The 24,327-nt window shown below is 39.1% G+C and overlaps 1 long non-coding RNA gene across 1 annotated transcript in view; it reads right to left on the reverse strand.

Moving 5' to 3' along the window:
• Positions 1-7,855: 7,855 nt before the first annotated feature.
• The window catches only part of LOC142160287 (uncharacterized), a 30,536-nt gene continuing 14,064 nt past the window's right edge, over positions 7,856-24,327 (reverse strand). The window contains exons 3-4 of the long non-coding RNA XR_012693135.1: positions 9,887-10,798; positions 7,856-8,014 (exon numbers count right to left, since the gene is read on the reverse strand). This is a non-coding gene — a long non-coding RNA (uncharacterized LOC142160287). The remainder of the gene's footprint in view (positions 8,015-9,886; positions 10,799-24,327) is intronic.

Below are 24,327 nucleotides of genomic sequence, written 5' to 3' on the forward strand. Positions count from 1 at the left end.
ATACTCTTTAGATTTGACATTATTTCTCTTAACAAGAGTTATTTTAAGTCTATAAAATAAAGACACAAGACACTTGTTTGGTGAATGAACGGTCACAAATTGTATTGAACAATAAATTGAATTGAAGTGGTGGTAAATAAAAGCAAGACCAATCAACCTACAGACATATCCATAAACCGTAAAATGAATTGACAAAATATTCGGTCACTTCTAAGTGGTGGAGCCAACTCTAGCCCATTTTGTCTCATTAGCTGACCTGACCAAACGGCACCCCATAACTTTCAAAAGGGGAAGTATAGCTAATTGAACCTTCTAATAAGGGTGAGTTCCCAACACACTACCGAAATGTGTCCATATGGTGGCTATTTGGATCACTTTCCGCCACAGCTAGGTTCCCCTACCCCAGGAATCTAAGCCCCGTCACCACCATGACCTCTGATAGCCCAACAAAGCTCAACAAAATAAGTCAAACCTTCCTTGAAGCAAATAGACTATTTGCCCTATAGAATTGTGGAAATTTAGCCCTAATGGTCAGATTACTAACTACTGAACCCCGAAAACCAATAAAGAACTTCCCAACGGCTCTATTCACCTTAGACCAAACCGTGCCAAGACCAATTGGATTATCAGCACCTCTCCACTATAGCCTAGGATTAATATCTGACCATTCTAAATGAACCAAAGGACAGCGGGATCTAATTACCTCAACATCTGAGTAAATGTGCTTAATGAGGTCCAATCCCTTGCATTTACCCAGGTTATTACCCCCAAATGAATGACTAAAATATCAGCACATCCAAATTTGGCCTCATTAGCAAAAAAAATATCTAAAAGGGCAGCCTATCGAAGCCCCAAAAACCCTTCCACTAGATTAAACTAGCCTCAGGGAAAATGCTTGAGCTGCGAGCAGGACCACTCTTACTGGCCCAAAATATAAAGAAATAGCACACTAGCCACACCATCCTGATGTCCCGCCATGGACCTGAAACAAGGAGGTAAATAAGACATGAGCAGAAAGCCAAAGCCACAAATGAACAAATAATGAAAACACAGCAAACATAACCTGGAAGACTCCTGCACAGGATGACTTATATGTAGGTAAAACTATAAAACCTCAGAGAGCCAGAAGCCAATCCAGCCCCCTTTTAGATGAAAATATAGGCAAATTCCTCATCCCTCCCCATGCCTCAGCTAACACCCGGAGGAACCTCAAGGGTGGACGCATAACCCATCTCCATACCGGCTCCATAAACTAATATACCACAACTAATAAAACTATATCATTTATTTCAAGTAGATATAAAAGTTAAAGTATCCAGAAAAAAATATTTTCATATAATCCAAATCTTGATATCCTCAATTTAACACTATGTAGATAAAAAATAAGTAAAACGATGTTAAATAAACCATTTAAAGTGAGTATACTATTCAGCTGGTGTTATCCACATAGGTAACTCAAAGGATAGGCAACATGATTCCAATAATAAATATTTACAATTGGAGCTGAGTTAACAATTGTGCACAAATTGTCAAGAAATAATTGCACATAATGGAGTTTAACCCATCTCTAAGATCTATAACTCAATAAATGACACTGCTCAATTAATAAACACAAAACATGAGGCATATATGACACCATCTGAACTGCATCATACCAATAGTGTTGACTTGTTTATGAGGTTGTGAAAATTTAGGGACTTTTAAACATAAGTGCTCCTGTAAAATACAATAGGGGGAATTCAATTGGCTGTGTTACTGTAAAAAGTAACGCGGCCTGCGCACTATTACCGTTATTATGCCAATAGTGTGCTTAAATGCCATTATTACGGTAGATTCAACGCCAGCTATTTGATCGCAGCTCCCTGAGCTGCACACAGAAAGCCAGGTTAAATTTACTGTAATAACGGTAATAGGTTTAATGCTGCGCTACTTCGGGGGGAATTGAATTCCCCCCATAGAGAGAGCCAGGAAACAACAGCATACGTAACAGAGTGGCGGAACTGCCGTTGGTGCAGCAGGTGCGGTGCACCGGGGCCCATGGAGATAATGGGGCCTGCTACATGAGGATCTAGGTTAGCCTTGTACTGTAGATTCTTGCTTAACTGGTCTACAAGATTTCTAACGGCTTCTAATATAATATATATTTTTGACAACAGCTCTAGCTTTTCAATCCAATTCAATACCATTTTATGTGCTATCATAATAGCGGTAGCTGGTTTTGTAATTTGCAGTTTCTTGGTTCACATGTGGCTTTCAAGGTCTCCGGGTATAAACTGTATTTTTTTACAGAATGGTCTTGATTACATAGCGTAGAATTTTCTTGGAAAACAATGAATCTACTGCTTTGAGGTATTGCCAAACAAAAGATACATTCAATTCCCTGTGATTTCCTCCTCTGCATTCTGCGTATGGATCTGCTCAGGGAAAAGCAAACAGAAAGCTAAGGGAAGCACGCCACCACATACAAAGCCAACATCCTCTTAAATATTCTAGTGCTCCTTTGTTCAATGTGAGTACAGAGAGCGAGATGGAGTAAAGAACAGAAACAATTTCTGGAAATATGTGCTGAATAAGGTAATTGGCAGATTTGATGAAGGGATAACACGTCTGTTTTAGATTTTCTACTTAAGATTTGAACCTCCTCCCAAAGACTTTTAAGGAGAAAAAATATACCATCTTTAAAAGTAGGATTGGGGATTAAGACATATGAAAATATGTTTTGTGCAAAAGAATATGTCCTTTCGGCAACACTGCACTATTGGTCCAGAAAAAAAGCAAGCTTAATAGTTCTAATAAAATTAATATGTGTCACATGGAAGGTTGACAACAAACACCAAGAAAATGTTACTTGAGGGTTATATCTATTGTAACAAGAAAATATTGAATTACTCTTGCAGATTTGCTACAAAAGAAGTGAGTGAATCGATTTATCAGATTCTAAAAAAAAGGCTGAAGACAACCCAATTCTGCTACTTATGAGCAAAAAAGGTGAAAACATACCTGAATTGCCCTGTTGTTCTTTCACCTGATTATCATCTGTTAGAATATTGGCAGATGAACCAATGTCACCAGAAGCCAGAATTATAAAACTGAATTGTAACTGAAAAAAATGTATAAATGCTAATGTTTCTAAAAATGAATCAACAATATATAACCCCTAAACTCATCCTCATCTGTGCAAGATTCACAAGGACAATAATAGCACTATGTAAAAAAAAAATGTTGTATAGGTGTATACCAGGCCTGTCCAACCTGCGGCCCTCCAGGTGTTGTGAAACTACAAGCACCAGCATGCTTTGCTGGTAGACAACCAGTTGATAGCTGGAAGGGCATGCTGGGACTTGTAGTTTCACAACATCTGGAGGGCCGCAGGTTGGACAGGCCTGGTGTATACTGTACAGTTGTAACACTATCTTGATTTGAAACAAATAAATATTCCATTTGAAGAACAAACTAGATTTAATTTCATTCAAATTATTTTTGAGATTTCTTGAGATCTGTTGATTTGAACCCTTAGGGGGTCATTTATGCAAAACTGCAGAAAGGCTGTGCAAAATCCCATTCGGTGAAATTGTGCACCTAGTTTTCCATCAAAGCACATGGGTTCATGGGGCAAGTCACATTGTTTGCACTAGCAGGAGTAGGTGTTGGGTGAGCATTCAATGCAGACGACGTTAACATGTGCAAGAAACAAAATATTGTTCTCCAGAGCGAGATCATTGAAATAAAACAAAGGGGTGAGGAGAATGAATTTTAAAAATTGGGTGATGCAAATTGTGATTCACTGATTTGGATCGGTGAAATACAAGGGCACTCTGATTAGTGGTAGCATCTTGGGAAAATTCTAGAGCTAAAACTTTAACTTCTATCATTTGAGCAAACTAGAAAATATATTATAGGAATTATATTTTATCTTGAACACAGACTACAAGTCTTCTTGATATAACTACAATTATAACCTACTGTGATTGATTGTCCTGAAAGGACTTTTTGGTGTTCTACATTACCAACATCATAAAAAAATGAAATAGTCTCCTTAACAAATGGTAGAGGTTTAATACTAGTTTTGAAAGCAACAGAGAAATAAAGGGCAGGGGGATCCGATGCCTATGAAGCTAGATTATTTCCGCAGACTACAAATGAATACAGTTTCTGAACAAATAATATGGCAGTGGAAAAGCTACTGCTTCCTGACAAAAGCTAATGTGTTAAAAGTAAAACAAAAGACTGATGTCATCAACAACACAATTGCAGTGGCAAGATTGGAAACGCTTTACAATTATCCATGAGGACAATAGTAATCCTAACTTGAAGATTTTCTTCTTATTTAAAGTATCAGTACAGGAAAAAAAAAAAATTAGTATGCATGACCATATGGGGATTACTATTAAAAAACATTAGGCAGATAAAGCACTCAACACTATCCCAATACTGCCAATAAAGGTAATGATATGCAGCGATTATATTTTAAATGGCTAATATGTGTAAACCATATATTAAATAAAAAATACAATATTAATATCAACATATTAATATTTATTTGCATATATGGTGCATTGCAATGTTGTCATGTATTTTTCAACAGTGCATAACAACTGTTACCCATCTAAACAGGGGGTTCTCCAAACTAGCCTGTTACAGCAGTTATTTAGGAAAATGCAGAACATCACTATCCTATTTCCACTTTGTAGCAGAGCCTGATTTAGACCTCATGGGGCCCTAGGCAAGATACTGGTTTGGGGCCCCCTCCCTGAAAAAATCCATAGCACTATAGTTTTTTAGCATGACATATACTCAGGGGCTGGCTGGCAGACTTTAGCCCGGGATGGGGGGGGGGCAAGCATATATCACTGGCCCATAAGTAGCATCCCATTTTTAAAGGGTGGTCTCACCGCCGGCCCTGGGAGGGCCCTCTGGGGACTGCTGGGCCCTAGGCAATTGCCTAGGTTGCATAGTGGTAAATCCGGCCCTGCTTTGTAGTCCTTATTGAAGATGAGGAATGGTTAGGTACAAGAGAGGTTCACTCGCAGATAGTGGTTCAGTCAAACTTCCCTTTGGCTTAATAATTTCAATGTTTGCACTGGTTTGCCCTGGAAATATTTGTACTTAAGATTGTCCAAATGTTGCAGACTTGATCAACTGCACAATACAAACAATCGTACTCTGTAGTTTGAATATATTTCTCACTATATATGCTTACACTGTAGAATGTATTATTTAGCATGTTGATTGAAGAAGAGTATTTACAATGCAAACCCTTACATAATTATCAAGTTCAGGAAATTGATGGTGATTGTATACTAGAAGTATCAATCCAGACAGTATTGTGTGTGTCAAGTATAGATTCACCTACTAAGCAGCAAAGTGTCCCTGTAAATTATTTTAAAATATTGGCAACCATTTTACCCCAACAGTCCAAATTTTTCATGGAGTAAACGGTTGAAGCTTAGCTATTTAGGGATGTGATATTGATAAGTATGGGTGTAATTTTGGTAGATTTGCGTGTGGCTGGGGTAATTAGGTGGGGGTGAACCATAATGCCCTGTGACCTAGAAAGTTGTGAAGTATGTAACTATGCATTTGGAAAGGCCAAACTGATTAATGTTCTTTAATGGGGTAGCTGAGGTTTTAAAGTAGTTTTCACTTAAAAAAAAAGAATAATGCTGTTCTGCAGAAGGACGTGACCTGGATCCTGGATCTGCAGAAGAGCTATTTATGGGATAAGAATTTAATTCCTTGATAAACTGAAGTTCCTTAACCGCTGACCCACTTCTTAGCTTGCCACTACACACAAGGCAGCTGTATGAGCAGCTATGTAATTGGGAGGTTATTCTGAAATCTTCCTCCCCAGATATTAGTGAGGCTGATGGTCCTACTAACCAGCAACTGCACAAATCCTCTTGGTTGCACATAGTTTTCTTCAGCCCATGTGAGGACACCACCTTCGTTCACGTCCAACTACTGCACAGCGGAGGGTGGAAGAAAACGGTGTTAGAGTTTTTTTTACTGTTGTTTTATACCTTGGACCACTACTTTTCTGCCTGCACTACCTTGTTCTAATACTTGATATCTGGGAAGACGGTATTACAATATGGGGTTTTTTCTGAGAACAGTCCTACTATCTTGGGAGAAAAATATCTTACTTAAAAATTGTCATGTAATTGTTTATTCAGCCCATGCTAGACTCATTTAATGAATGGTTGGAGTTATTTTCAATGTCAAGATGATATCTACAACTGTGACTCAGATATGTGGCCCTTTGTAGATGTAACACAAAGTTCAAAGCCAACTCTGATACTCTAGGAGCAAAGCCAACAAGTGATAGATACAGCCTGTTCAGCTGTGACGACCGGTTTATCCGCCAAATAACTCCCATTAACCAGTTACTTAGAGAAAAATGAATTTGGGTTTAATAGTTTTGTCTTTTCTTCAGACTTTTAGGCATATTATGTAGAACTAAAAGAATGTGTTTTATACACATCTATGCTACCTATGTAGAGGTTTAATTATTTCTGTATTTAAAAAAAAAAAAAAAAAAATATATATATATATATATATATATACACCAAACTCCTGAGTGCATGTCAAGGCCACTGCTTGGTCACATTCCTCAGCATACCTAGAAGACAGAGTTTTTTCTTCTTGGAGCAACTGTTCCAGCTTTTCATGCTGTTCAACAAGTACAAGCTTCTCAAACTTGCACTCCTCAAGCTCTCTTGCAGACTCTCTTGCTAAGAATACCTCTTGCTGAGCCAAGACAAGCTTCTGTTCTAAAGCAGCAATTTCTCTGCTACTATTTCTTTAAGAACTTTCTGATTTTTCCCTTTCTTCACACACTTTTTGCAATGCATGCAACTCATTTTCCACAGATTGAAAAATCACATTTTCTTGCTCTCTGCTGCTTTAAATTCCACACTTTTATAAGACAGCAGTTTTCCTCAATAAACATTTTCTGTAAAGAATCATACTCTTCCCTGGACACATGTTCTGACCCAGGTAACACTTGGGTTGTACAGAGAGCATGAGATTCTCCTCTCTGATTTTCCATGTTTCCTGTTGAGAATGTACCTCAGACACACCTGTTTGCACACTTTCCTTTTGAGACATTTTGTTCTTTTTCTTGCCCATCATAAGGAGTAAAGACAATTTTGTACTAGCAGCTTTCAAATATCAAGCTTCACATATGTCCATCACTTCCACAGGCAATTAGTAAAACAGGTGCATTAGTCTCCCACACAGGTAAAACAGCAACTTATTGAAGTATGCATTGGCATAGGAAAAACAGCAGACTTGTGGACCACACCCAACTCACAACTCAGTGAATAAACAAGGTATGGCACTACAATGCCCAGCCATTTCATATAAAAAAAAACTTTTGCTTTTCTTTTGCAAAACAAATGGTGAATAGTTCACAGTAATATTGCTTCTGTCTCTCCAGACAAAAAAAAAATTGCTTGCTCAGCAATAGCAATCTCTTCACTGCAACTGACAGTATATACAGTTTAAGGTGTGATAGCAGTATTCAATCATTGCTCACTCACCACCTTTTGTGTCTGGAGGTTGGGTGGACAGCTGTGCGTTGGCTGTCCTTGGCGATCCCACTTCTGACACCACTTGTAACAAAACGCACCCTTCTCTTGCATTTTTTGTCACCTTCTGTTGCAAGAATACCAGGTAGACATCGGCAGCACGAAACTTCTTGTTTTCAATCAAACATATTTATTGTTGGCATCACAATAAATAACACTTCTGTCAGGATGACACCAGCAAGCAATACCTTTACTTGCACCTCCTGGTGACCCTAAACACTAACTAGACATAGCCCAGCTCACTACTGACTGGCCAACTAGTTCAGCATCAGTCACCCCTGACAAGAGCACAACTCCAGGTTTAAATACAAATGTCTCCTCCCACAGGCTTGGATGACTGACAGGCGACACTCCCATCTTGTCTTTAAAGGATGGCTCCTCAGTTGTTCTGTAACGCCTAATCAGCACAGCCACCCCTATCAGCTCTGTGGATACAAACACGTTAAAGCATGCAAATAAATTACTTTTTACATTTACTTTACAACATGTCTCTGACCTGTACATTACTGAACTTAAGCCCAGTGCTACACCTGTATATAACTTGGTCTGCAGCCTTTTACCTGCAGACAGTTAGCACCATAGCTAATTCCACTATTAGAGGCCTGTGGTAAACCACTCCCATTGCCACAATATATATATATATATATATATATATATATATATATATATATATATATATACATACATACATACACACATGTTTTTAGGATTTAGAAGTGCGGGTATTGCATAAAATACTGTCTGTTGCTCAAATAAAATGTCATAGACACAATCATCATGTATTGCCTTCTCTTACAGTGACAGGCCCTCCAACATTACCTGGTATAAAACGCTTTGCTCACAAACTTTCATTTAGTTTATTATTGCAGTAAATCTTTGATTGCAACCAAAATGTATTCCTGTAGCCCAAGTATGCATCCAGAACTACTGGACAGATACAGCCAAACATGTAGAGTTATATTCAAGCTTATTATCTTTTATTGATTCAAGATATGGAACAATGTCTTCTGTGATGTAGAATCTGCAGTGAACCAGAATATAATAACTATTGATAGGTTAAGGTGGGCTAAAAGGAAGGGAAAAACCATCAACTGTCAATAAATAATAGCAATAGTCTTCTTAAAACATATCTCTACGTCAGTGTAAACTTAATTGTTATTGTACATATCGTATACCTTGATTTACCGCTATGAAGGGCCACTTGCAGGTCCCGGTCTTTGGAACTTTGAACCCCACATGGTCTACTACAGTAATTCCTTTACCACTGGCTTTTTATTTTCTTCCAGATTGACATAATGGGGATTAGCAGGCAATGAAGACTTAACCATATCTGCCATTTTCACCCTAATGGCTATATAAAAGGTTTTTTTTTAACAAGGATCATAATGAGAAATATGTTTCCATATATTTATATGGGCTCTGAATTAAAGTTGCATTGTCTAAATCTTTGTGATTGCAGCAGGCTGAAAAAGAATGACTAAGAAATAGCCCATTGAGAATGATTGTTGGTTCCTTCCTTCTGTTGGTCTAGAGAAAAGCTTCATTGTTTAATGGGGCTCCACAAGCTTCTATTGATGTGTGAGATAAGCTCTTATTAGTTTTTTAATTGTTTCTCTAAGAGAATGAAATGGAGATAAACTGGTAAACAATTTGGCTCCGTTGCACATGGGAAGCTGGTGTAAATGCTTAATTTGTTTTCTGGCTTATTTTAGTGAACTCATTGCAACATCTGAAAGTAATAGATATTTAGAACTGAAAAAACAGCACAAATCCTGTTGTGGTGACATGAAAACAACAGCTAAATAGAGTTCCTGACCGCTGACCCTCTAAATATTGTTTCCCTTCAGATAGAGCCTGAATCTTTTTCACAAATGGCACCTCTCAAGCCGCAGTGGACATGCTGGATTGAGCCACAGTAACCCACTATGGAACTGCAGCACTGTTAGTGATGGTGTGAATGACAGACCATGTCACAGGCTGTCAATTTTACAACTAGAAATCTATAGCTTCTAATACTTATAAGCCTGGAATTTCGATTACCAATGTATTCATATTCCTAAAGTTTCTTATTGGCCCTTAAAGGAAAGTCCAATACTTACATTCCACTTTGCGTATTTCAATGAAATCATATAGTTCAAGCACTGCCTTTCAATGAGTCAATCCAGATGGTAATAACACAGACTTCTATATTCAACATTTAATAAACACATTTGATTATCAAGAGCTAGACAGGTACAATGAGATAAATGACAAAGTACTTGTTATTATTATAATAACATTTTATGGGCACTACCCACCAATCATTTCAGTTATCTTGAGAATGGATGCCACTGCAGTCAACATGGGAGCCACTAGACATGGAGCATGAGCTCCTCCACTATTTTCTTCATCAACTCTCTACCACCTTGTTTATGATGTCCTTATGGAAGGGCTCTTTGATGGGGGGTGCAATTGGACAGCAGTTGCAGCTTGCCACTCATCAAAGTAACTGAAATCTGCTTGGAATGACAGGTAGAGTTCATGTTCAAGTAGCACCTATATAATTAAAGAACCAATTTTTACCAGACGCTACAACACAAATATGTGCATTCTTTTGGCACCTGGATTTCCATGCTTGCTTCTCCTTGGAGAATGTTTCTTCATATTTTGCAAAATTCTACATGTCTAGAGGAAGGATTCCTGTCACCTTTGTTCTACCCTGCACTTGCCTATGATGTTGTCAGGACTTCTAGTTAAAATAAGAAAAGAAAAACAACCTATCCAGATCAGTAAGAAGAGAGGTGCCTGATAAAATCTATGAAATATACCCGATGACATGACTCTCCACGTCCATCATGGCAAAGCAGAGGAAAATGTTGTTATTCTGAATATGCTTCAGTCTAATGTGACAATCTGTGATAATACAAAGTAAACACCTGAAAGTGTTCAATTATATAATGATCCTAAATACGGACATCTTCGATCAGATGGCACGGAAATATCTGGTTCGGTCAAGCACTAGGTGATGGCCTATTCACTAATTTTAAAACACTCTTGATTTAGTGGGTATAAACACCTGGATCATATACAAGAACATAACATCAGAGAGAATTTCCCGTAGAGTTTTTCCTGCAACGGTTAGCTGAAGAACTAGCAGATATGTTATCCAAATATGAGGCCTAGAAATGTGCTTCATTCTCCAGAGTCTAATCAAGTATCTGGTCAGGAACCTACAACGATAATTAAATATATGTCAAGTCAAAGTACAGTGCAAAAAATAGAATTGTACAAAAATATAAGACATAATAATATAGTATTGCAGTATTTTTATAATAAATATGTTTAATGATCTGTTTCGCGTTATCATTTAATATAAGCCAATAAAAAAATGTTATTATTTTAGGCAAGTATTATGGGAGTCTATTTCACTCCATTTGGGCATCTAAAGGGGTCGTTAGTATTGGGAATTCTAGTGTTAAAAGGGAACTGTGTACAGCCTCAAATCTCATTTATAAATTTGTCATGTACCTTCCAACAGTCCCAAATTTCCTGAGACAGTCATGATATTTGTAAGTTGAAAGGGGTGTGACCTGATGGAAAAAGGCATAGTTCCATCTAAAATGGGTATATGAATAGTTGTGTGGCTTCTCTGGCATAGTATCCAAGGAGAATGAGAATGATGCTTGTAGTATTATATATGTAAAGACAGTAAGATTGTATAATCGGAAGAAAGGCAGAATTATTTATGTATTTTATATGATATCTCTCCATTTCCAATAATTGAATCCTATATATAGCACAAACAAAAGGGAGAGATATTACAAATGCTTTAACAAAGCTAAAAATGGTTGCCCCATGTTTATTGCTTGACCGAAGGAAGAAGCCCAGGTAATATTGAAAAGAGGGGCCTGTGTGTCTGTGAGTATCGGTGGGCTTGTCTAGGTTCACAAACTTTTTTAAATGGCTGTTCAGCCTCAGTCAGCCTCCCAGATCTGTCACTGTATTTCACTTCAAGTTCTCAGTACTGCACTGCACTTCATCTGAACTTTAGTGCACTGAGTCTGCAGTGGTATGACTGAGCAAATATAATGCTCATATAAGATCTGGTGCTAATCTAGATTGGCGCTGGCCGACCAGAGGTGCAAAGTCTAACGAGCTCCCGGGTATTCAACAAGGACAGTCACAAGGCGGGATGGACTTAGCTGCAGAGAGCTCGCAGGTCGCGATCCACTAGCCTGCTTCCAGGTATAGCACTAGCGGATTTAGGCAAGTAGTAGAAGTAGGGAGTTGAAGAAAAATCTCGTAGTCAGACAAGCCGGATCTGGTACACAATCAGTAGGCACAGTACAGAATCAGCACATGATCTCGAGTAAAAGGAATTCAGGTTTGGTACACAGTCAAGCAGCAAGGCAAAATCAGGAGGTGGAGTCAGGGCCGGATTAACCCGAGGTCTAACTGGGCTACAGCCCAGGGGCCTCGGGCATCCGTGGGGCCCTTTCTTGAAAGTATTTTTTTTTTTTATGGTGAGCTGTAGCGAGCCGCCGGCCGCGCTACTGTACCGCGATCGGTGACTCAGAGTCCTGAATGATGGTGACGTCACGTCACTCACCTCCATTGACAGGCTGCAGGCAATGGTCCGTCCGCGGCGTGCGCCTATCTCCTTACTAAGGAGATCTCGTGAGAGTGAGATCACTCTCACGAGATCTCCTCAGGAAGGAGATAGGTGCACGCCGCGGAACAGACACTACAGGCAGCAGGGACAGGGTGTGAGCTGACAGAAGAGAAGACCAGCGTTGAAGACCGAGGTAAGCTCGCTCTTGGGGGCTGGCTGGCTCAGACAACTGTAAATTGTATTTTTGGGTAACAAGATGAGGTACAGGGCTCAAAAGTATGTGCCTAAAGCTGGAATTTATTCTATTATGTGTACATAAATGCAAATAAACATGTTCTGGCCAGAACAAAGACATATAAACAATAAAATGTGCATAATGCAGAGCACGGTATGAGATAATTGCACTGGGCAATACAGTAAACAGTATACTGAATAAGCAAAGAAATGTCTAAATGTAAAAAGGGCAAACTGATCAGGGGTATGAAAAATGACTAAACAGTCTATGAAAAAATGATATAAAATAGATAAAAAAAAAAAATATAAAAAAAAAAAATGAAAAACAAAAAAAGAGTCCAAACACACATGAGTTGGGGCCAAAACCCATAAAATGAAAAGTAAGTAGCTGTTCAATGCACGATACTACCGAAAGTTTGCCCTTTTTACATTTAAACATTTCTTTGCTTATTCAGTATATCCAGCTTTAGGCACATACTTTTGCGCCCTGAACCTCATCTTGTTACCCATCTTTATTTGGGAGGGTGGGGATTTCCCTCCGTATACCACGGGTTCTATTTTGTGGCTGCATCCTCACATATAAGGAAGTGCGGCCCTTCCCACTACCATTTTCTTATTGTATTTTTGGTGCAGAGAATTACAAGGGGGGGCTGGCTGGCTCATACTGTACATTGTATTTTTGGTGCAGAGAATTACAAGGGGGGGGCTGGCTGGCACGCATATTGTGCTTTTGGGGGGAGATAATTGCAGGGCGGGGTTTGGGGGCTGGCTGGCAAAGTGTGTACTTTTGAGGGAGATATTTGCAGGGGGGGGGGTTGGGGGCTGGCTGGCACAGTGTGCACTTTTGGGGGAGATATTTGAAGGGCGAGGTTTGGGGGCTGGCTTGCAAAGTGTGCATTTTGAGAATACTGATTTAGTATATTAAAAGGAACACAGCTCAAACTACTTATGCCCAATCCGATATTACTAGGGAGCCCCCAATAATATCGGATTAGGCATAAGTCGCTTGAAAAATGGGGGCCTCACAGTACCCCTAGCCCAGGGGCCTACAGTGTCTTAATCCGGCCCTGGGTGGAGTACAAGGTCAGAATAGCCGGGTCTGGTAGACAAGGGGTCAGCAACGGGTAGTCAAACAAGCTGGGTTGGTACACAAACACAGAAAAATTAGAGTAGTCAAAACAGGCAGCAGTAGTAAACAGGAGTCAGGCAAAGAACCGGGTAGCACAAGGAATCCACAAAGAGAAGGGAGCCGGAAGCATATACGTTGCTCTGACACTGACCGAGTGTCAGAGAGAAGATTAAATACTAGAGCAGGTTGGATTTCCCCACTCTGAGTTGCAGTCATGTGACCGCCGATACCTGGAAGTGCGGCTCCGATGACAGAGAGAGCATGTGCTAGAGCGTAGTGCGGTAAGTTTATACCAGCAAAACTGTTTTGACTTTAGAATGTTGGCTTTGTATGACAGGGCTATATTTCACTTCTAGCCTGGCCCAGCCTGTCCCTGCCTTGGGGTATTATAAATAAATCAATATCCCAGTAACCCTGTTTCAGTCAGTATGAAGAGCCAAACAAATATGTTTTGTTTCAGTATAACTTCCCTTCATGTAAGTAAAATATCTAAAGGTTGCACTGGTATCTGTGTGAGAACATTCATCTATTATTTTCTATATATGCTTTGTGAAAGCACAATGATAGTGATTTGACATCAGATTCATAGTTAGTGATTTGACATCAGATTCATAGATAGTGATTTCACATCAGTTTCATAGATAGTAATTTCACATCAGGACAAGGCATAAGTGAGATGTATTTTTCTTATTCTTGAGGACCTCAAGTAAACCTTCTAAAGATCATATTTCCTCTGTTGATGGTCACTTTTGTATATGTTTATAATTTCAAATGAGCCCACATAAATTAGTTCACAATAATGTTTTGTTTAGCTAGTCCAATTTATTATGAGTAAATATGGCATGTTTTAGTCTATATGACTAGAGGCGTTTATAAAACGTCCAATATAGATACATGACAGTGCAAATCAAAACTGAATGTGCAGCTTTATCCGGCCAACAGGCGGTAGAATGTACAAGTACAACATTTATTTAATAAGGAATAATTACTTTGTGCTAGCTGCTGGAACATGGTATTAATTATTGCCTGCAGACCAGCTAAGGAATTTTAAGGGATTGGATATACTTGCAAAAATAAACAGGTTAAGCAAATAAATTCGAATTCTAGCATTACTTTTCCCTTGCAGGCTAAACACAGCATGTTCCCATTTCTAGAACCCTGATCTTTTTGACAGCTTGTTCCGCTGAACAATGTCTACCAAGGAAATTGAAAGTTTGGGTAGCAATTGTAAATATCCTTTTTGTAATCATATTTGTTTACACTGTTGTATGCTCCTCTCCCACCCTTCTGTTATGGGACATACTGGCACCGATAGTTTGGTTGGAAAAAAGATCAGCAGATAAAGACAGGAGGCACATACGTATGTAGCGGCAGAATTATCTGAATCAAACATTAATAGCTTTTAAGGGTGTGAATACAATGGGTTATTGACTGTATAACGTCAATTCAGCAGGAAAAGAGGGTTTCCTCCTTCTTCAAGATTAAAATGCCTGTTTTTTTCTTTACAATAAGCACATCAAATTTCAGTACAGACGTCAGAGCCCAAATGCTCTGTGCATATTAAGGGAACGCTTCCAAATTTACACAGTCAACTTTCCTTTTGCTAATTTAATTATTAACCTTGCAAAACTAACACTCTCCTATCCGTTAGTAATGCATGCAGTCTGTACAGTAAGCCCATTGCCAAAATGGATGGTTATCTGTAAATTTGTGTGTTAAAACGTAATGAATTGAAAATAAGTATATAAATAAAAATTATCAGCTCTCCAGTCTTGTGCTGAAAGTCCTAATTTGGAGTCCCCCTTATCCATTGAGGATCCAGGGTGAGTATGTCTAGCAGTAGGTGATGGAGTAATGAAATTGCATTTTTTAGTAGTTATAATAAAATAAATTCCACCTGGAGTGGTGTGAAGCAGATCAATATCAACTCACACCTATATTGCTGGATGACAGCATAGACTTAAAGCTCTTTAGTGTTAGGACCCTAACCTATCACTCATTGTGTGATAGAGGCAGGTGTAAATATACAGTCATGACACTAGTTATGGGAGCTGCAGTCTGGTCCCTGGTGCTGAGTGGAGAAATAATAGAGTAAAATTGGCTCAAAACTAGCACTCATTGCCCTGATCCACCCCCCTGATGCCAAATGGTGCCTGTTTATTATACTGTGAAAAAAGAAAATTAAAATAACAAAAAAATACAAACACTAATTAATAGGTTTGTAACATTTATTTATGAAATACTGTTTGCTACTAAGCTGAATATTTTACATGAAATAACTATTTACTTATTTAATGTAAACTTAACTAAATATGTCCACCGTCTATCATCAACTGCTCTGCAACAGGCTGCCAAGTTAGGAGCAATGTGCTTCTTTACCCGATTAGGACCAGAGGTATTGACAGTTTGGCAGACTTGTTTGTGTGGAATGTTGGATTTATTGAGAGAGACGGAGCCAATCCTCTGACATAACACATGACTGCAATTTCAGTTTTTCGACTTGCATTAGATCCCATCAGGGCACCATCATAAAGATGGAGGAGCTTCAGCTGTCTGTAAAGGAATGGTGGAGTAGAGAATTTTTAACAAAGCTGCAGTTGGATGTAAGTTTAACACTTTGTTTTACCTTGTGCTTCATATCTGGAAATTCAACTTTGGGGTTTAGTAAACTTTGGGCTAGATTTACTAACCTGCGGGTTTGAAAAAGTGGGGATGTTGCCTATAGCAACCAATCAGATTCTAGCTTTCATTTATTTAGTACCTTCTACAAAATGATAGCTAGAATCTGATTGGTTACTATAGGCAACAACCCCACTTTTTCAAACCCGCAGCTTAGTAAATCTAGCCCTTTGTGTACTATAGCAGATCAAGATTTCAGGGCCTATTTATCATTGGTGTCTAGTGGGCGGCAGTACATGTGGTGCCCCAATATCTGAGTACCCTGGGGTGTATCTTTATGTTTTTAATTTGTTAATTTATTTTGTTAATTGTTAAAAGTGTTTATAAAGATTTAAAAAATATATATATATATTTTCTTTAGGGAGAAGTGACAGTTGGGAGTGGTTGGTGGTTGCCGGGAGTAACAGGAAGGAGGAGTGTGTGGCATAGCAACAAGTCCACTGACTTTGGTAATAACTGTGAACTCCCAGAAGGCAGTGGGAATAGGAAAGTTCTAGACTTCTGAGGGAGAGAGATCCCTGTGTCTGCATAGACTGAGAGAGAAAAATAGGGACAGAATGATAATCGGACAAAGTGATATATAAGCAGATTAAAAGTGAAGTAAGTATAAGAAGAGAAGAAGATAAGAAGTGAGCCAAAGAGAGGTGTGAGTAAAAAGGAAAGTACTGAAAACAAAGTGTAGAATTATATTGTGTGAAGGGTCATTTACAGAAAATCTTTACTTTTATATTAACACTTATTTACAATCATATGTAAAATCTCACACGATAAAATGGAAAGCAGATTATCAATTTTTAACCTGTGATGTACAATCACTATACAATAACATACCTCATGAGAAAGGTTTACAAGCAATTAGAAACTATCTATTTGAGTGACATCAGAAGACCACAATGAGTTCTTATTGTTTTCAATAGCTTTTATATTGTCACACAACTATTTTCTATTTAATGAGTCATATTATTTATAGACTCTTGGCACAGCAATGGGAACTTGGTTCACCCCAAGCTTTGCCAACCTCTATATGAGATTGTTTTTCATTTGGAAGATGGATTTCCATTTGCTTTCACAATTTATACAATATTTCAACACTAATACACTTCTCCGTTCTCATTCTCCTTGACCTCTCTGCAGCCTTTGACACCGTGGATCACCCCCTCCTGCTGCAAACTCTTCTCTCTCTCGGCCTCTCTGGTTCTGTCCATGCCTGGTTCACCTCATACCTCGCTAATCGCTCCTTTTCTGTATCCACGTCTGGTTCTTCCTCCTCCCTCTACCCTCTCCCCGTAGGAGTCCCGCAGGGCTCTGTTCTTGGCCCTCTACTCTTTTTGCTCTACACTTCCTCCCTTGGTGCTCTCATCTCCTCCTTCGGTCTTCAGTATCACCTTTATGCTGACGACATTCAACTCTATGTCTCCTCTCCTGATCTTTCCTCCACCCTCCTCGCTCGGGTATCCGACTGCCTCTCCACCATCTCCTCCTGGATGTCCGAGCGCTTTCTCAAAATCAATATCTCTAAAACTGAACTCATTGTCTTTTCTCCACCCAGACACCCATCCCACGATGACCTCTCTATTGTCGTCAACAACACCACCATCTCCTCTGTCACCCAACTTCGCTGCCTGAGTGTCACCCTCGACTCCTCTCTCTCTCTTTTGCCCCCCACATTCATTCCCTTGCCCAAGCCTGTCGCTTCCATTTACGCAACATTGCCCGCATCCATCCTTTTCTCTCTCAGGATGCCACCAAAACTATCATCCACGCACTCATCATCTCCCGCCTTGATAATTGTAACCTCCTCCTCACTGGCCTCCCCCACTCCTGTCTCTCCGCCCTCTGCTCTATACTCAATGCGGCCGCAAGACTCATCTTCCTCTCACGCCGCTCCTCCTCTGCCACCCCTCACTGCCTTGCCCTACACTGGCTCCCCTTCCCCTACAGAATCCTTTTCAAACTCCTCACCACCACTTACAAGGCTCTCTCCAACTCTACTGCCCCTTATATCTCTAACCTCCTCTCCATTCACACTCCTGCCCGCTCCCTGCGCTCGGCCAACGACCGCCGCCTCTCCTCCACCCTTATCACCTCTTCCCACTCCAGAATCCAAGACTTTTCCCGTGCAGCCCCCCTTCTCTGGAACGACCTCCCTCATTCCATCCGTCTCTCTCCTACTCTGTGCTCCTTCAAACGTGCACTCAAAACTCACCTCTTCCTCAAAGCCTACCAACCATCTACTTAACCCCCATCTCCTCCCTTTGCTCGTCCTCCCTTCACTCCTCTTGCCTCAACTGGCTCCTCTTGTGCCTGGTCTGTTTACCCTCCCTTAGGATGTAAGCTCGTATGAGCAGGGCCCCCTCCCCTCCTGTCTCCATACCTGTTCTTCCGCTCCATTTTTACTGCAGATGACTAGCCGGAGTTTCTGAAGTATTGGTACTTTTTGTTCATTGTTCTGCATGGTTACACCCTGTATTGTCTACTGTTAGTACTGTGTGCGGCGCTGCAGATACCTTGTGGCGCTTAACAAATAAATGATAATAATAATAATAATAGCACTATTAATTTTCTAGATATCACCCTACCTATAATTGCAAATAATATTCATAGTTGCAGCTATCAAAAGGAGACAGATTCAAACATTGTTTTTGTTACATCCATAGTATTGTATGCAATAACGATTTTCCAATGCAATCACTGTGGTTCCAAAGCACAAAGGCTTTATTCGCAAAATAGATTACAGGACAAGTATTGCATGCATATGCTTGCGCAGTTGGCACCAAAACAAGTTTCTAAAAGAACGCTCTGGTTTCTAAAGCCAGAGGTGAATAATTTATACAGTGTCCAGTTGTAAAATGCAGTGACATCCCACAGATACATAGTTACAGTATTAAGGTCCACATTCATAGGTCAATGTGTCATGACCTCCAAAGTACTCCCTTCCCATTGGTTGATTCCTCTGGCCATTGTTCTTTGAGGTGGCCAAGTGTCCTTCTTCAGGCTCCCTACTCTAGATCTGTATAAACTGTTTCTTTTATGACATCTCTGCACTTGATATTTGGTGTATGGAAAGTGATATTATTTATAACTAGCATTTGCAATGTGTGAACACTACATAAATAATACCAGAAACGTTCTCATGCAATTGTGGACAGAATGATACCAAACTCCAAAGTACTTTGCCGGACTTGGCTGTAATTTATCCTTTACAACCTTATGTCGTGTTTGTGAGAAATGAAGCATCAAGTGTTTAGTATCAGATACTGATGACATAAATGAATCAGAACACAGCAATCATCATCATCATCAGTTATTATATACAGCAATACTACAAACTAAATAAGAACAAACCCATTGCCGGTTGAAAAGATTGCAAACAGTCATATTAGAACAGTCAAAAAAATCTAGCTAATCTTCTGGCCCCTAGTTTATTCAATAGGTAGGTGTGAGAGGCGGCCGCCTGTAACTGCCGATCAGCGTCCTGTTGCGCCATTTCATTGCGCACGCCATTAATTTGGTGCTCCGTTGCTAGCCAACAGGGAACCTAGGCAGCTGCCTCACGGCGGTCAGCATCTCTGACCGCCGACACACTGCCCGCCTATCAGCCGTCACCTAGGGGGTATTTATAGGAGACTCTGGCACCACTAGGGTGCCAGAGTATTGGCTTCACTCCTGCTCCAGTTCCCTGTTTGATAGTTCCTGCTTCCAGTGTTATTGACCCGAGTATCAGTTTGACCTCTCTGTGGATTTCCCTTTGTACTTTTGACCTCCATGTGGTTTCCTGACTTCTGGCCTACCTCTGACTATTCTTTGGATCATCCCTTGTACCGCGCTGCCCGTTTGGTTCCTAACTGGATTGTCTGACTATGCTTCTGTCCACTCATTACTACTCTGGTATCTGTCTCGGAGAACCGCGACCTGCGCACCCTCTTGCAGCGAAGCTCAAATTTCCTTGCGGGGGTCCTTGGTGAAGACCGGGGGTGCGTTAGACTCTGCGCCTCCTTGTTCAGCTGCGTCAATATCAGCTAGTAATTGCTCTCTGAACGTGACACCCATATTCTACTTTAACTTCACTTATTACGGGAACATGTTTAGAATACAACAAGTAAGTGATCAAATGTGTTCAGCTATTATATCGGTACTTTCAGGAGTGGTGACAGAAATCAGTCTTCCCTCAATGAGCTAAATGAGAAAGGAAAAAGTATTGCTGAAATAAGCCACTCACTGAGCCAAAATTCTGTGGAACATGCTGACTTTAATTCTTACAATAATGGTTTTAATAGATTAAAGAGCAACACCCTCCCTCTCTGTTAGCAAATATAAAGCTTTCATGTTCTGTCTCTGTTGATACAAACTCAGAAGAACCAGAAACAGCAGCATTTGGTCCAAAACAGCAATACTAGTATATTACTGTTGTCGTCAATGTAAATAGACCACACTTGTCAATGACTACAAAAACTGGTGAAACTCCCATGGACGCTCTCACCTCTCCACTTCTACTGATGACATCTCTTCGGATGCCAATGTTCCTTCTCAATGTAAACCTCATGTTATTACTGGCTATTTTACAATGTGGGAAAAGTGTTTTTATTTTAAAACTATCTTTTTTTTTTAATTTCTGTTTGTTTTATTAATGGGTGATCGCTTTGCCTCACTTTCTTTTTTCCTATGTCTTTCCTTCTATTATTCTCTCCCTCCCTCTTTTTTCCCTCTCATGCTCTTTTTCACTCTTTTGCTATCTACTTTGCTGTGTCTTTCTTTCTCTTTCTGTCTCTCTATCTCTCTCTACTTTTCACTCTTCTACTATGTTACCCTCACATTGTCTTTTTCACTGTGTTCCTCTCTTTTTCCCTCTGTCTTTACTGCTCTCTTTCCGTTTCTCTTTAATTGTGTTTCTCTCTCTTTCCTTCTGTCTCTGCTTCTCTCTTTACCTATGTCCTATTCACTCATTGCAACTCTCTTCCTCTACTTCATCTCTCTCTTTCCCTCTCTCCTTTTCTTCTTCTCTCTCTACCTTTCTCCTTTTCACTCTTTCCTGCTATCTTCCTTGCCTGTTCTCTCTGTCTCTCTGGGGCCTATTTATTTTGGGGGTTTTTTCATTAAATTCCCCGAAAATGGCTGTTTTGGGGGACCAAGGCACATTTAAGTAATGTGCACATTTATTAACAGAGTTCCGTAATAATAACTTTTGTTTTATAAACATCTTTGGAGGTACCATGCTAATAATAGCTTTGGAATGACTAGCTACTTAAAGTATATATAATCAGTATATGGGATAATGGAACTTTAGTGATGTCAGCCGACAGATCAGCTGATTCTGAAACTATGATGTTATATATATATATATTTTTTACTACTATTATTACTATATCTCAGTGGTTCCCAAACTGTGCACCTAGGCTCCCTGGGGTGCCTTGGAGATCTTACAGGGGTGCCTCGGCCAGGGCCAGTGTTAAGCAAGGTGGGGGCTACTTGCTAATTGTTTTGGCTTAGGGGTGGCTTGAAAAAAATTTGGAGACCCTGAGGGTGCCTTGAACTGAAAATGTTTGGAATCCACTGCTATATCTTATTCTTAAGGTATTTGCTTTGTATGATAGAGGAATTGGGGTTTATGTTATATTTACAGCAATGTCCCAAAATGGTCTCTTCTTTATCTTCTACTTTCTTAAGAGAATGTAGGAATCGTTTATGGAATGTTTAACCATTTAAAGTATAAGGTATGGATATGGTATAACTTTACTACTGTATAAAGGATAACTGAATGTTCAGTGCGGTCATGTGATCAAAGCCGATGCGATCAGCTGATCCTGAACATCTGAAGTCATTGGTCGTTCTAATCTGATGTGGTGATTGACAGTAATAATCACATGCTTTGTTTATGCAAAACACAGAACGCTGTATTTTAAGATATTCTAATTTTATGATATTATAAAGCCATAAGAAAAGGTAGGCTGTAGAAATTTAATAAAATGTAATTTGTAATTAATTAGTTTGAGGAGATCGCTGCTAATTGAAACCAACCCTAGAGGAGAAGAAACGCGTCATGTATCTGCTAGTGGCAAGGAAATAAACCTCTCCAGCTTTTCAAGCCTTATCGCCATCATGGACTTCATGTCTTATGGATTCTTCCTAATTCCGCAAAAATTGGATGCTCTTTAGAAAGTAAGGTACAACATTGAATACTCTCTGGAAAGTAAGGCACAACACTGAATATAATTGTGGACAGTTAAAAAGGAAACTCTTTTGGCTTCTTATTGTTGCATAAAATGGACTGACTCTGTTGTTTCCTAATAATAATGTTGGGAAGTTATCCCTGACAGTGATGTATCGGATTTGAACCATTTATTCCTAAATAGAGACTGTTCCTTAAAGAGCATATATTTTGTATTGGATCCAGCAATAAATTGCAGTTAAAAGGTTAAATACATTGTAGCTGTGAACCCCGTATATAAATATATAAAGTTTTATGTGGATTCATTTGAAGAAGATGAAATATGCATAACACAATTTGGTTTTGGATATACAGGAAGATTGGCCATATGAGTGTTTGGAACAAAGATAAAGCTTACCCGGGTTCACATGATAAATGAACTTATATGAGCAGGGTCATTATACATTGGGAGGTTTTATATTTTATTTTAATTTATTGATCTTAGTTTATGCATTTTATTATTTGCCTATACTAGCATGTTTAATATGTGTCACTATATGTGATTATCTATTTTATCTTAATTTAATAAATCAAGACATACAATTTTTTACTCCAACTAGCGCTCATCAGTATTCTTGTGTCTGCTACCCATTTATTAACAGTACATCGCAGCCGATATCGTATATATCTGCTGCTTTGCATTTTTTTTTCAAAATCCAGAGCAGTCCCCATAGATGTCTATGGGGACTGTTAAATACCGCAATTTAATAAGTTCTGAAAAGGCAATTACACATATGGTAATCTACGCCAGCTCAGGCTTACACATCTGCAAAAGAGGGTGTGCAGGCCTGTAATTTCATTATCTCTATCATGACATTCATAAATGCCAATCTGATAGTTGTAGCTTTTTTACATTCAGGCAGTAAAAAAAACTATATAAAACATATTGTTTTCAAAGTAAATAGTTTTTTCATTATTTCATTATGTGCTTCAAACTTGTGCGTCTCATGGAAAAAATCAGATTTTCTGGCAAACGGGTTTTGATCTAGAAATTGTGCCTTTAATATTAACATAAAGCTGATCACAAAGAGCAGATAATAGAGAGCAGATATAAAGCCAGGAAATAAGGCCAGGTTGAGTCTTGCACTGCGCACATATCAAACCATATTATTAATTGATTAAAACCATATCCCAGCTGCAGAACATATGTTAGAAAAGACTGTGTTCATTATGCTGTTATAGAAGAACTATAGATCCATATTTTTAAAGTTAGTTCTTAAAAGGGCACCCAAACTAGTGAGCCCAATATTATGAATATAACATTTAAACATGACATTGTTTTAAGAGTGATAGTATAACACAGGCAAAATATAGTATAAGATATTTAAAGGAAAATATATCTAAGATCTAAAGGTTGCTATTTTATGCACCCCTGATATACTGTAAGACGGTAATACAGCAATCCTTTTACTGGTGAAGAAGGGTTTCCATTACTGCTTGTGGATTATTTTGTATCTGGCATTGTCAACGGTCACTTGTTAGGCTGTAACAGGTTTAAAAGATATAGATTTAGGTAAATACGCTATTGAACTGTATAATACATGCAAAAAGTCAGCATGCTGGATATCCTTAAGCCACCTTATCACTTTACCTTTTCTATTATTTCACTTAATAAGAGTTGCCTTAACACTATAAAATAAAGACACAAAACACTTGTTTGGTGAATGAAAAGTCACAGCATTTTCTTGAAAATTAAATTTTAACCAAAATGGTGGCCAATAAATAGCAAGATCAATCAGCCTTCAGCCATATCCATAAACCATAAACTTCTTGAACAAAATGTAGGGATACTTCTAGGCAGTGGACCCCAACTCTCCCCAATTTGACTCATTAGCTGGGGCCCACCTGCCCAAGCGGTGTCCCCTAAATATCCAGACGGCAGTATAACTAATTCAACATC

This window comes from Mixophyes fleayi, chromosome 6, assembly GCF_038048845.1.
Source record: "Mixophyes fleayi isolate aMixFle1 chromosome 6, aMixFle1.hap1, whole genome shotgun sequence".
NCBI lineage: Eukaryota > Metazoa > Chordata > Amphibia > Anura > Limnodynastidae > Mixophyes > Mixophyes fleayi.